Source organism: Mustela putorius, unplaced genomic scaffold (assembly GCF_011764305.1).
Source record: "Mustela putorius furo isolate JIRA1106 unplaced genomic scaffold, ASM1176430v1.1 tig00003863_pilon_pilon_pilon, whole genome shotgun sequence".
NCBI classification, from domain to species: domain Eukaryota; kingdom Metazoa; phylum Chordata; class Mammalia; order Carnivora; family Mustelidae; genus Mustela; species Mustela putorius.
In genome coordinates this window covers 22,351,193-22,365,653 of record NW_025422015.1, presented here as the reverse complement: position 1 = coordinate 22,365,653, position 14,461 = coordinate 22,351,193, and the positions used below count along the sequence as shown (strand labels likewise).

The 14,461-nt window shown below is 37.4% G+C and overlaps 1 protein-coding gene across 1 annotated transcript in view; it reads left to right on the top strand.

The window, feature by feature from the left end:
- AKAP7 (A-kinase anchoring protein 7) overlaps positions 1-14,461 on the top strand; it is a 170,837-nt gene that overhangs the window by 62,066 nt on the left and 94,310 nt on the right. The gene's annotated exons all lie outside the window — the stretch shown is intronic.

Below are 14,461 nucleotides of genomic sequence, written 5' to 3'. Positions count from 1 at the left end.
CATGACTTATTCCATAACTGGAAGCCTGTATCTCCCACTACCTTTCACCCATTTGCCCAACCCCCTACCCTTCTCCCTTACTGCAGCCATCATTTTGGTCTTTGTATTCATAGGTCTGATTCTTTTTTGTTTGTTTATTCATTTGTTTTTTAGATTCTACTAATGAGTAGAATCATATGATATTTATCTCTGCCTGACTTATTTCACTTAGCATAATACCATGTAAGTCCATCCATGTTGTTTCAAATGGCATGATCTCATCCTTTTTTATGGTTGTGGAATACTCTGTTTTATATATACCACATCTTCTTTATCCATTTGTCTATTGATGAGCTCTTGGGTTGCTTCCATATTTGGGCTACTGTAAATAATGCTGTAATAAACATAGCAGTACATAGGTCTTTTTTGACATGATTGGTTTTGTTTTTGGGTAGGTACTCAAGAATTGAATTATCGGGGTGCCTGGGTGGCTCAGTGGGTTAAGCCGCTGCCTTCGGCTCGGGTCATGATCTCAGGGTCCTGGGATTGAGTCCTGCATCGGGCTCTCTGCTCAGCGGGGAGCCTGCTTCCTCCTCTCTCTCTCTGCCTGCCTCTATGCCTACTTGTGATCTCTCTCTGTCAAATAAATAAATAAAATCTTAAAAAAGAAAAGAAATTGAATTATTGGATCATATGATGTTTCTGTTTTTACATTTTGGAGGAACCTCCATACTGTTTTCCACTGTGACTGTGTACTATCTTGATTCTTTGACCTGAGGATATGTTGATTCTGGGCTGTCTGGAACACGATGGGCTAGACATAAGAATCTGTTCGGACTGTCCTAATCATGAATCTGAAGGATTTTAGTGCTTTTCATGACATTTGACATATACTTAGCACTTAATAAGTATTGGCAGTATGGATAAAAATCACCAATTGCCTATTCAGAGGCTTGTGGGCGTTTTCAGCCCCATTCCAGAGAGTCTATAGGTGAGACAGCAGCATTTTCCTCTGTGCTTTTTTTTTGCCCCTTTCTGTTTAGGTACTACTCTCCTTGCCGAAGGTCCATTGATGATGTTAGAAAGTCTCACTGGTCACTTTGTGCAGCATAATTGAAAGTGTTTAGTGAATTGGAAGAAGAAAATTACAGAATCTGGATGAATGACTTTTGAGTTGATCCAGAGATTGTAGCTTGGATGTTAATCCACATGTTGTCAAGAATTTTTGTTTTCATATTGTGGTGGATAGTTTAATGTCCTTTCATTTCAGGTTTAGTGATTTTTGGTTCATAATATACTCATCATTGGTCCATACTTGTTTTACTTGATCGATCGATCCTTCTGTCTATCTAAATCTATCAACCAACCATCATCCATCTCTATTTTAAAATGGTATCATAATCATCTGGGAATCTGCCACCAAACAAAAAACACAAACAAAATCCATGAAACAAAAGCTAGGACACTGGTAATAATCTTTTTTTTTTTTTTGCACTATCATATTGTATTGTCATTACTTGCCTGTGTCCCTCACTCCCCACTGTAAACTTCTTTTTTTTTTTTTAATTTTTTATTTTTTATAAACATGTATTTTTATCCCCAGGTGTACAGGTCTGTGAATCGCCAGGTTTACACACTTCACAGCACTCACCAAAGCACATACCCTCCCCAATGTCCACAACCCCATCCCCCTTCTCCCAACCTCCCTCCTCCCAGCAACCCTCAGTTTGTTCTCTGAGATCAAGGGTCACTTTTGGTTTGTCTCCCTCCCAATCCCATCCTGTTTCATTTATTCTTCTCCTACCCACTTAAGCCCCCATGTTGCATCACCACTTCCTCATATCAGGGAGATCATATGATAGTTGTCTTTCTCCACTTGACTTATTTCGCTAAGCATGATACGCTCTTGTTCCATCCATGTTGTCGCAAATGGCAAGATTTCATTTCTTTTGATGGCTGCATAGTATTCCATTGTGTATATATACCACATCTTCTTGATCCATTCATCTGTTGATGGACATCTAGGTTCTTTCCATAGTTTGGCTATTGTAGACATTGCTGCTATAAACATTCGGGTGCATGTGCCCCTTCGGATCACTACGTTTGTATCTTTAGGGTAAATACCCAGTAGTGCAATTGCTGGGTCATAGGGCAGTTCTATTTTCAACATTTTGAGGAACCTCCATGCTGTTTTCCAGAGTGGTTGCACCAGCTTGCATTCCCACCAACAGTGTAGGAGGGTTCTCCTTTCTCCACATCCTCGCCAGCATCTGTCATTTCCTGACTTGTTAATTTTAGCCATTCTGACTGGTGTGAGGTAATATCTCATTGTGGTTTTGATTTGTATTTCCCTGATGCCAAGTGATATGGAGCACTTTTTCATGTATCTGTTGGCTATCTGGATGTCTTCTTTGCAGAAATGTCTGTTCATGTCCTCTGCCCATTTCTTGATTGGATTATTTGTTCTTTGGGTGTTGAGTTTGCTAAGTTCTTTATAAATTTCGGACACTAGTCCTTTATCTGATATGTTGTTTGCAAATATCTTCTCCCATTCTGTCAGTTGTCTTTTGATTTTGTTCACTGTTTCCTTTGCTGTGCAAAAGCTTTTGATCTTGATGAAATCCCAATAGTTCATTTTTGCCCTTGCTTCCCTTGCCTTTGGTGATGTTCCTAGGAAGATGTTGCTGCGGCTGAGGTCGAAGAGGTTGCTGCCTGTGTTCTCCTCAAGGATTTTGATGGATTCCTTTCTCACATTGAGGTCCTTCATCCATTTTGAGTCTATTTTTGTGTGTGGTGTAAGGAAATGGTCCAATTTCATTTTTCTGCATGTGGCTGTCCAGTTTTCCCAACACCATTTATTGAAGAGGCTGTCTTTTTTCCATTGGACATTCTTTCCTGCTTTGTCGAAGATTAGTTGACCATAGAGTTGAGAGTCTATTTCTGGGCTCTCTATTCTGTTCCATTGATCTATGTGTCTGTTTTTGTGCCAGTACCATGCTGTCTTGATGATGACAGCTTTGTAATAGAGCTTGAAGTCCGGAATTGTGATGCCACCAACGTTGGCTTTCTTTTTCAATATCCCTTTGGCTATTCGAGGTCTTTTCTGGTTCCATATAAATTTTAGAATTATTTGTTCCATTTCTTTGAAAAAGATGGATGGTACTTTGATAGGAATTGCATTAAATGCGTAGATTGCTTTAGGTAGCATAGACATTTTCACAATATTTATTCTTCCAATCCAGGAGCATGGAACATTTTTCTTTGTGTCTTCTTCAATTTCTTTCATGAGTACTTTATAGTTTTCTGACTACTGGTAATAATCTTAACTGTATTATCCTTTTCATTAATCCATCCCATGGCCATCTTTCATTTATGCTAACCATCATCCTGAAGTCAGTGTTTATTATTTCCTTATATTCTTCCAAAGAATATGTCTTTTTAACCATAGCATGTATATGAGTTTTTGAGACATAAACTTTTTTTAAAAAATATTTTATTTATTTATTTGACAGTGAGAGACACAGTGAGATTGGGAACACAAGGGGAAGTGGGAGAGGGAAAAGCAGGCTTCCTGCCAAGTAGGGAGCTTAATGCGGGGCTCCATTCCAGGACACAGGGACCATGACCTGAACCAAAGGCAGATGATTAACAACTGAGCCTCCCAGGCGCCCCTAAACTTTTTTTTAAAACTTAGTATTAGATTGTCTTTATCTAGTTTTATAGTTACTCATTCAGAGGTTCATCTTTTGGGGTGCCTAACTGGCACAGTCCAAAGAGCATGTGACTCGATCTTGGGATCATAAGTTTGAGCCCCATACTGGGCACAGAGCTTACTTAAATAAATAAATAAATAAATTTAAAAACCCAGAAAAACAAAAAACAAAAGTGCTTCTTTTTGGGGTGAAGGGAGACATTGAGGATCAAGTTTCATTTCATTGTTGGTTAAGTTTTCTTTCATGGAGCAAAGAACATATCAGCAAACTTGCAAACAATATTTATGAGTTGAGAAGTACTTAAAATTATTAGTTGGTCAAGAAAAAGGTGACTCTAATAGTTTTGATAACAAAGCATTTGAGAACCAGTGGCTGTAGTTAACAAACTTAATCTGTTCTGCCTAACTGCTCTGGATAAAATGCTAGATTTAGGTTTTTTCTTTAGGAATATAAATATCCCTGAGGTCAAGAAACATTTCTATTTAGTCATTCATTCATTGTTCTTTTAAATAATTCAATGGGTGCTTACAACACTGAGAATTCCATTCATTCTTAGCAAATATTCTCACAAAGGCAGTTTCCAGTATTGATGAAAGATCCATTGTGTGCTGAGGAATGTGAAATCTTGCCAGCTTTAGTGTGACTATGAGCCCAAGGGTGTTGGTTTGTCATTTTAGGAAAGGCCACTGCCCCTGTAATTCTTTTCTTGATGCAAGAGACTGTTGCTTAAAAATATATATACTTTTCCAAAATTTAAACAAACATTACAAAAATGGAAAATAGAGGGAGAATAGCATTCTGTCCTCATATAATCACTGTTTGTTATGCTTGCTTTTAATCTTTTATGTGTCATTTGAACTGTTACTTTTGATTACAGTTTTCATGAACTTTTATAAGAAAAATGTGTATATGGAAAATTTGCATTGTTGTTTAGTCAGTAAATGGACTGAGACTCCATATATATATAGTGTTCAGATAGAATGTTCAATACACAGAATTTTTGTCAAAATTTCACTTCATTAAATTTATTTTGACAAGAATGCCTCAGGATTAGTATTGCTTTAGGTCAATAGTATTAGTAAATAATGTAATTTGTCTTTGTGTCACATTTTATAAACTACTTATTCAAATAATATATTCCTACTTTTAGAATTGACCAGAATATTACATTTCTTAAAATTGTAATAAACTGTGTGTGTGTATATGCCAATACAAGGATATTATCTTATTTGTTCAAAATAGTGAAGGCAGAGCTAGATTGGCTTAATGGAGAGGAGAATTTTTAAAGAAAATAAACATAATTATTAAAGTATTGATAAAGAAGTTTAAGTACATATTATGAAGTAAAACTAACTTGAAAAGTTGTCAAAAATTATAATTCATGAATAGTCTGATTTATTTAATTTTCCTAGAGTTTTAACATTTATAAGTTAAAAGAAACAAATTCTTGAAATATTATATAGTTGTTTTGAAAAAAGAACCAAATTTTAGGCCCTAATATTTGAGTTCATTGCTGAAAAATTTCCTGATAAAGAATAATTTAGAATTTTTAATATGTAAAATTGAAGAAAATTCTTCTTCATTCATATTCAGACCAATACAGTCTGAATATATGTGCTTTTACCATCAGTAATTGAATTATGCATCCAGATGTGCTGCTGCTAACTGTTACTTCTGGTAGATGCATAATGGGCTGAAGAGAGCAAGCCCATCTTTGTACACCGTGTCCATGTAGGTTTATGGGATAGTTGCTTGAGGAAGTTAGTAAGGTACGTGGCATCAGAACTCTTGTGTCAGCTTCCTATCTTGACCTTGAGAGATCCTGTTTTTGCAGAATAAAACAGCACCTACTTTCTCCTTTCTTAGCAGTACATGGTAGCTCATAGAGCTAAGAAGATACTGAAAATGATGCATTTATATGGCATTTCTCCACATCTTACAATGATGAAATTTTACTGTGAAGCTTTTTGTGTAGAAATGAATATGTGATTTCATTCATTTATTTAATTTAAGCAAAATGTAGTTTCGTAATTTTGTTAAGATGTGTATTAGAGAGGCACCCGGGTGGCTCAGTGGGTTAAAGCCTCTGCCTTTGGCTCAGGTCATGATCTCAGGGTCCTGGGATTGAGCCCTGCATCAGGCTCTCTGCTCATCGGGGATCCTACTTTCCCCCCTTTCTCTTTACCTGCCTCTTTGCCTGCTTGTGATCTGTCTGCCAAATAAATAAATGGAATCTTTAAAAAAAAAAAAAGATGTGTATTAGATTGAGAGATTGCTAAAAATTTAGCCTGCTAGAATTATAGTAGTTCTTGCAAATCTTTCTTTTTAATGAGGAATGTGCCCTTGGTTAGCATGATAAAAGATTCCAAGTGTATTTATCTCATATAAGGAAAAGTGAAAGGTTTTTAGGATGTTCATTTGAACATTACACTTTCTCTTATGTTGACTGTCATTTCCCCCAAAAGATAGGGAGCGTGTGCCCTGTGTTTTCTTCTCCTTGTGGGGAATCTGTTTGGTTGCTAATATCTTTGGACCTTTCTAGGCTGCTCTGTGACAGAAGAAATATAATACCTTCTATCACAGAAGATAGTAGAAGTCCTGGACTTCTCACCACCACAGGCAAATGAGCATCCTTCCCTTCATGGCCTAGATTAGGCTCTCTTCAGAAACATCAGAACATCTTCACCATACTTCATTTACAATAGGCAAAGACCTTGGGGTACCTGGGTGACTCAGTGGGTTAAGCCTCTGCCTTCCACTCAAGTCATGATCTCAGGATCCTGTCTGAGCCCCACATTGGGCTCTCTGCTCAGCCAGAGCCTGCTTCCACACCCCCCTGCCTACTTGTGATCTCTTACTCTCTGTCAAATAAATAAAAATCTTAAAAAAAAAAAAAAAGGAGGAAGAAGCAAAGACCACCTTTTCTCCCCCATCAGGATATCTAAATCACAACCCTGTACCACTGAGACCTTCAGAGCCTCTTTTGCGTGCCCTGCTATTGTGTGCAGGCTCCTCTAGGGAAAGGTCCCCACACTTCCTGTCCTTTCACATGGCTCTTTTAGCCCTTTCTACTGTCCCAGTAGGGGAGGAAATGTGTTTTTCCTTCTACCCTCCTGGATTGTCCCCCAGAGACCCTGTAAAATTAGGCTGACAAAAGATTAACAGAAAACATGTATTAACAGAAAACATGTATTTATTAACATGTGCAGTACATATCTTGTAGAGAAGACTCTGTGAAGAGTAACTCAAAAGAGTGGTTAGAACTTGGGCTGATACACATCTTAATGGAAGAACAGTAACTTTATAGAGAAGTGATAAGATGAAGAAAAAGGTTTTAGGCTTTCTGGGGTGACAGATTGTAAGAAGGTAAAAATGTGGGAGGCTCTAACATAGTAAGGTTTGTACAGGTCCATCTTGGCCAAAAAACTTTCCTGGGTAAGAGGGTTTTGGGCAGTGTCATTTTTCAGAAGTATCTGCTTGTAGTCAGATAAGGGAAGATATGGGAAGATTTCTTTCTGCATCTACTGATTCTCATTTGCTCAAAATTCTTGTGCCAAAATGACATATTTTGGAGTGGTATATTATGGTTCCCTATATCCCTACTTTTATTTTACTTGATTTTCAGTCAAACACTTAAATGGGTTTACCTTGTGTCATTATTCTAATCATCTTACAAATATTAACTTATTTAATTTTAGCAACTCTATGAGATAGGAACCATTATTATCTTGTGCATCTTATAGATAGGGAACCTGAGGCAAAAAGAGGCTAAATAATTTGTTAGTAAGTTGTAGAGCCAGGACTCAAATCCAGGCAGTCTGTCTCTAAATTCTGTATGCCTTTTTAAAAAAATTATTACTATTATTCATTATAATATATGTGTGAAATATAATTACATAAAGAACAGCATTTGGTACAGAATAAATGCTCTCAAGTCAGCTATCATCATCACCATGAAATAGTTTACAAAAGCATTTTTACTGATTATATAATATTCCATTGCTTCCTAATTTATTTTACTGTTCCTTTGTTAGACATATTCTTTTACTGAGGTACAGTTGACCCATGACATTATATTAGTTCAGGCTTACAAGGTAATGATTTGTTATTTATAAATAGTGAAATAAGTCTAGTTAACATCCATCACTTCACATAGTTACAAATTTTTTCCTTGTGATGAAAACTTTTAAGATTTACTCTTGTAGCACGTGGGTGGCTTGTTTGAGCACCTGATTCTTGGTTTTGCCTCTGCTCAGGTCCTGCTCCCAGGGGTTTGAGCCCTGTGTCCTGCTTGCGCTGAGCCTAGAGTCTTGCTTGTTCCTCCCGCCCCCAGTTTATCCCTGCTTGTGCATGAGCTCTCTTTTTCTCTCTCACTCAGATAAATACATAAATAAAATCTTAAAAAAAAGATTTATTCTTTTAGCAACCTACAAATATGCAATACAGCATTATTAAGTACAGACACCGTGTTGTGCATTACATCCCCTGACTTACTTATAATTGGAAACTTATACTTTGACTCCTACACTCAGTTACACTGTAAATTAGCAAGTGGACTCCCAATTTTCAGGAGCATCCCCTTTACCTTCTTGCCTCAGCTGATCTATTTGCTAATCTGAGATCACAGCTCTTTCCACCAAAGCCTCACACCCAGGGGCCCAGAGATATCAACCGTGTTCTCTTAGTTCTATGCTGCTTTGTACCTGTTCAGCCCTCACACACAAGCCTTTTCTTATTGGTAGTTCATGCTATTAGAGTTTGGTTACCCTCTACCTGTCCTCTTTGCTGTTGTCCAAATATTTCCTCTCGCTTTTTGAACATTTTGTTTCCTCGCTCACATTGTGACGCTTTCTTGCAGCACCATGAACACAACCATCCAAACATCCTGGCTCAAAGTGAGCTGTGGCTGTGGAGTCTTTTGGAACTGCCATTGCATTTGGTTTCCTTATTTGTAGAATGAGCACAATAGTGACTGTTCTCAAGATAAAATGGGATGATGTGCATGAGGTGCTTAGCACAGTGTTTGGCACATATACAATGGTAAATAAATGGTAACTGTTATCATTAATAATAATGATAAGTCCTCACCACTCCCCCTGCTACCACCACAGAAATTGCTTTTCTTAAAATCTTTTGACTTCTTTGAAGATATACTCAAATACTCATACTCTGATCTAGCTGTTCATAAGCATGGTGAAACCTTTTGGCTATTCATCCTCCAGAATTATTCTATTTCCAAGACTGTAAATTGGATATAGCTACCTAGCACCCTAACTTACTACCATTTGTGCTGTTTCATTTTCTTTCCATTGCTACTCATGCTGTGGAACCTCACTGAGGTCTCTGGTCTCCTCTTCTTACCAACATAGTTTATTCCTTCTTAAACTGGTCATGGCCTCATGGTGCATCACTCTGTTGGTGGTTCTTCTTGTCCTGTCTTCTTGTCTGTTTCACCAGGCTGGAAAACACCAAAGGTAGATCAATTCAGCCATTTGCTTTTTTACCCCAACACATGGGCAAAATAAACTCTGGACTCCTTGCTGTGGTCCATGGTGTCTCCGTCTGGGTCCCCGGCCCCTGTCTCCTGTGTCATCATGGTTCATCAGGGACTTAACAAGTTTGTTCTTGCCTTGGAACTTTTGTAAGTGTCTGAGTAGACACTATTTAGACCTTTTCATTCTTTCTTTTTTTTTTTTAAAGATTTTTATTTATTTATTGACAGAGATCACAAGTAGCCAGAGAGGCAGAGAGAGAGAGAGAGAGAGAGAAAGAGAGAAACAGGATCTCCGCTGAGCAGGGAGCCCGATTCGGGGCTCCATCCCAGAACCCTGGGATCATGACCTGACCCGAAGGCAGAGGCTTAACCCACTGAGCCACCCAGGTGCCCTGACCTTTTCATTCTTTAGCTCAAATGTCACTGTCTTGGAGAGCGTTTCCCTGTGCCCTGTAGAGTCTCCTCATATGTGAGTCCTCTTGTCACTGTACCTGGTGTGTCTCCTTCACAGGATCATCACAGGTTGTTAAGTGTGTAATTTTGTTTGACGGTGTTTCCTTGATGAAGCTCCATGATGGCAAGGATCAGGACTATTTTGTTGACAATTGTTTACTTAGTATCTTCTAGAATGTGTGACATGTAACACATGTTAGTTAATGAGTCGTTTTATCAGATGCGTGAGAAAAATGAAGAAATCGTACAGTCCTGTAGAATGGTTCTCTTGCAAGTATAAGTTTTCCAGACTCAGCAGCATCCTGTTCAGCTGTCCCACTGCTCCTCCTTTATTCTTTCCCTTGCCCCCTGTCACCGCTCCAGCCTTAAGTTCCCTTAACCTTCTCCTCTTCCCTCCACAGATAAAGCTGAGGCTAGGACCTGCTTCATTTGTTCCCTGTACATAGTAAACCTACTGCTAGCACATTTGGCTTTTTAAATCCCATGTAGTTTTAGGAAAAGAGATGTCTTCTGTCTATCAAAGACTAAATCTCTTCAGCTGTGTTCTTGATCTTACCTTGCAATCTGGATCTTGCTCTACTAGTTCCTTCTTCTCTTGCAGGTACTTCTGTATTTCCAGCCTTTCCTCTTCATCAGCTCATTTCCCCAACTTTGTTAGCTTGATTACGCCTTTCTTAGCCCTGAACAAATAAACAAACAAGAAACAATATTAAAAAGCCCAAGAAATAACAGAAAACTCTGCACTCCTTTGACCTTGAATTTCCTATGGTTCCTGCATTGAACCTCTCCTTCCCTTCTGAGCCAGAATCTGTAAAAGCCTCGCCTGTGGTATCTGTCTCCAGTTCTTTACGTGTGGTGTGCTTACTCTCCTTTGTCTCAGCTCCTGCAGTCAGTGGGTAATAGCCTACCATGTCACACCACAGGCCGCCAATGGCTTTCTAATACCTAAATCTAATAGATGCTCTAGAGTCACATAGCGGAGCACTCCCTTCTTTCTCTTTTTTGCTACTGAGAAACCACTTTCTTGGTTCTTTTTTAACCTCTCTTAAGATATATTATTCTTCTCAGTGTATTTTATTGATTTGCGTCTTTATTTCTTAAGTGTATATTCACGTTTCTGAACCTTCTTCTTCACTGCTTAACCTTGTTTCTGCTTTCGTATTTACTACTTTGGTAACCCTCTCCACCCTCCTACAAGGAACAACATGAGCCAGAAATGTAGGTGTTGTCCTAGAGCCCAGAAGTATTTTTGTTTGTTTGTTTTGTTTTGATGGTAGTCATTCTAATGGGTCTGAAGTTATATCTCACTGTGACCTTGATCTTCATTCCCCTATTGAGAGTGATTTTGAGCATCTTTTTGTATGCTTGCTGACTTATTATCGTATACCTTCTTTGGAGAAATGTCTATTTGTTCTTCATTGATATTTTTAATGAGACTTTTTGTTTTTGTTGAGTTGTAGGAGTTCTTTATTTTTTTTTTTAAGGTTTTATTTATTTGTCAGAAAGAGAGCACAAGCAGGGGGGAGTGGCAGGCAGGGAAGGCAGAGGGAGAAGCAGGCTCCCCACCGAGTAAAGAGCCTGATGCGGGACTCAGGCCCAGGACCCTGGGATCATGACCTGAGCCGAAGGCAGATGCTTGACCAACTGAGCCACCCAAGCATCCTGAGTTGTAGCATTTCTTTATATATTCTGGATATTTATTCCTTATCAGATACATGATTTTCAGATATTTTCTCCCATTCTGTAGATTGCCTTTGCATTCTACAGATCATTTCCTTTGATGGACAGATTTATTTTTCTTAAAGGGGTTCATGAATTTTATATATTTTAAAATATTTAAATGCAATTAATTATCTCAATATTTATGAATCTTGTATTAATCACCAGCAATCTTACAGTAACTGGTACATTTGAAAACATTCAGAACTTATGCTATCACTTATTTAAATAGAATGTATTTCTCTTCTGTCCAGCTTTAATTTTTAACTTTTTAGTTTTTTAATTTTTAACTTTTTAGAAGTTTTTAGTTTAGTCTAATTAATCTATTTTTATTTTTGTTGTCTGTGTTTTTGGAGTCATATCTAAGAAGTTGTTGCTAAATCCACGATCATGAAGTTATGTATTCTTTTAAGGCTTTTATAGTTTTAGCTTCTCTGTTTAGTTTAGTCTTTGATCCATTTTGAGCTAATTTTTGTATATGACATAAGGTGAAGGTTTAAATTCATTCTTTTACAATGTGGTTATCCAGTTTTCCCAATACTCTTTGTTAAGAATGTCCTTTCCCCCTGAATGGTCTTGGCATTTTTGCTGAAAACCATTTGACCATATACAAGAGGGGTTTTTTTCTGTGCTCTTTTTCCTATTGCATTGGTTTATAGATTTGACTTTTTGTCAGTACCACACTGTTGTGTATGGGTTTTTTTTTTTCAGTATAATTAACATACAATGTTATATTAATTTTAGGTATACAATATAATAATTCAACAGCTCTATACATTACTCAGTGCTCATCAGGTTCAGTGCACTCTTTAATCCCCATCACCTGTTTCATCCATCCCCCCACCAACCTCCCCTCTGGCAACCATCGCTTTGTTCTCTAGAGTTAAGAGTCTTGTTTCTTGGTTTGTCACTCTTGTTTTTATCTTTGTTCATTTGTTTTGTTTCTTAAATTCCACATTTGAGTGAAATCTTATGGTACTTGTCTTTCTCTGACTTATTTTGCTTAGCGTTAGACTCCCTGGTTCTATCTATGTTGTTGCAAATAGTAAGATTCCATTCTTTCTTATGGCTGTATAATATTCCACTGTATGTATGCCACATCTTCTTTATCCATTTACCTATTGATGGACACTTGGGCTGCTTCCATATCTTGGCTATCGTAAATAATGCTGCAGTAATCATGGGATACATGTATCCCTCTTAGTGTTTTGTGCCTTTTTTGGATAAAGACTCAGTAGTGCAATTGCGAGGTTGTAATGTAGTTCTATTTTTAACTCTTTGAGAAGCCTCCATACTGTCTTGCACAGTAGCTGCCTTTTTGCCTTCCCACCAACAGTGTAAGAGGGTTGCTTTTCCTCTACATCCTCATCAACACCTGTTGTTTCTTGGGGTTTTGATTTTAGCCATTTTGACAGCTCTGAGCACACTGTTTTGATGCCTGTAGCTTTGTGGTAAATTTTGAAACAAGGAAGTGTGAGACTTCCAACCTTGTTCTTCTTTGTTAAGAGTTTTTTGGCTATTTAGGGTCCCTTGAGATTCCATATGAATTTTAGGATGATTTTTTTTCTATTTCTGCAAAAAGTGTCATTGGAACTTTTGTAGGAATTACATTAAATCTGTAGATGATTTTTGGTAGTATTGCCATCTTAGCAATATTAGGACTTCTAGTCCCTGAACGTGAAATCTTTTCCATTTACTTGTGTCTTCTTCAATTTCTTCCAGTATCATATTGTAAGTTTATTCTAAGTATTTTATTATTTTTGGCACTATTGTTAAAGTTTATTCTAAGTATTTTATTATTTTTGGCACTATTGTCAATGGAATTGTTTTCTTAATTTCTTTTTCAAACAGTATTGTTGATCTTTTATAAAATTCATTTCAAAGGTTACTTCCAAAATAAAGGCTTTTCTGATTTCTTCAAAATAGAAATGACCATTTTCTCCCCTAATCTCCCCCATATTCTATAGATGGATATCTACTGTAGAAACTGTAATATTTCATTGCATTTGATTGTTTAGAAATTGACATTCCTCAACTAGAGTGAAAGCTCTTTGAGGGAATCTTTCATCTTTGTATCCCCAGAGCCTGCTATATAACAGAGGTTCAATAAATATCTTTTAAATGGATGTATAAACCAGTGAAAAATGTATGATGTAAGCACGAAAGTATAATTGAAAGAACATTGAACCTTACATAGTCTCTCTTCCCTTATTTATGTTCATGTCTAAATCTTTGTATGATAGTAAAATCCAGTCCTGGTGTCTAGAATCCCTGATTGGGGTAAGGGCTGGATGGCTCAGTCATTTAGACATCTGACTTCAGCTCAGGTCATGATCTTGGGGTCCTGGGATTGAGCCCTGCATGGGGCTCTGCACTTTTCAGGGACTCTATGTGTCCCTCTCCCTCTGTGTACCGTCCCCCACCCCCCCCCCCGCCGCCGCCGCCAACTCATGCTCTCTCTCTTTCAAATAAATAAAGAAATTCTTTTAAAAAAAAATAGAAACCCTGATGGATGTTGTACCAGCATTCTCTGACAGTTCATTTGGCCTGGTGGTTGTTAGGATAAAAAGAGGGACTTGAGAGATCATTTGTAATGGCCTCATCAGTTTTACTATCAAGGTTAAGTGACCTGTCCAAGAACACAAGTTGAAAAATAGAACTGGGCCAGTGTTAGACTGTTCCATCTGGGTCTCTTTCCTCAATTGCAGTGGAACGAATGGGATGCCTCTGGCATCAAGGTGTAATTTTAAAGACTCACTTTTATGAGTGAAGCATTATAAAATTCTACTTGACAGTTTTATACAGTAATCAATTGGAAATATCTACTTAAAATGATGAGTATAAAAATTTTAAAATGAAGTTCATTTCAACATTATGCCAGCTGTTATGGTGAAGCATATAGTTCAGATGACTTACTAATACCATCTAAAATGGAATAGTTTGAGTAGCATATGGAAACCAGAATCCTTTAAATTATAGTAACAGAAAAGATAAAAACAATTGTATGGCTTTTATTTAAAGTTTTTGATGGCTAAAAAGTGATTGTAAAATTTTAGTGAGATCTTTCATATTATATGTGACATAGATTTATTGTAACTTACAA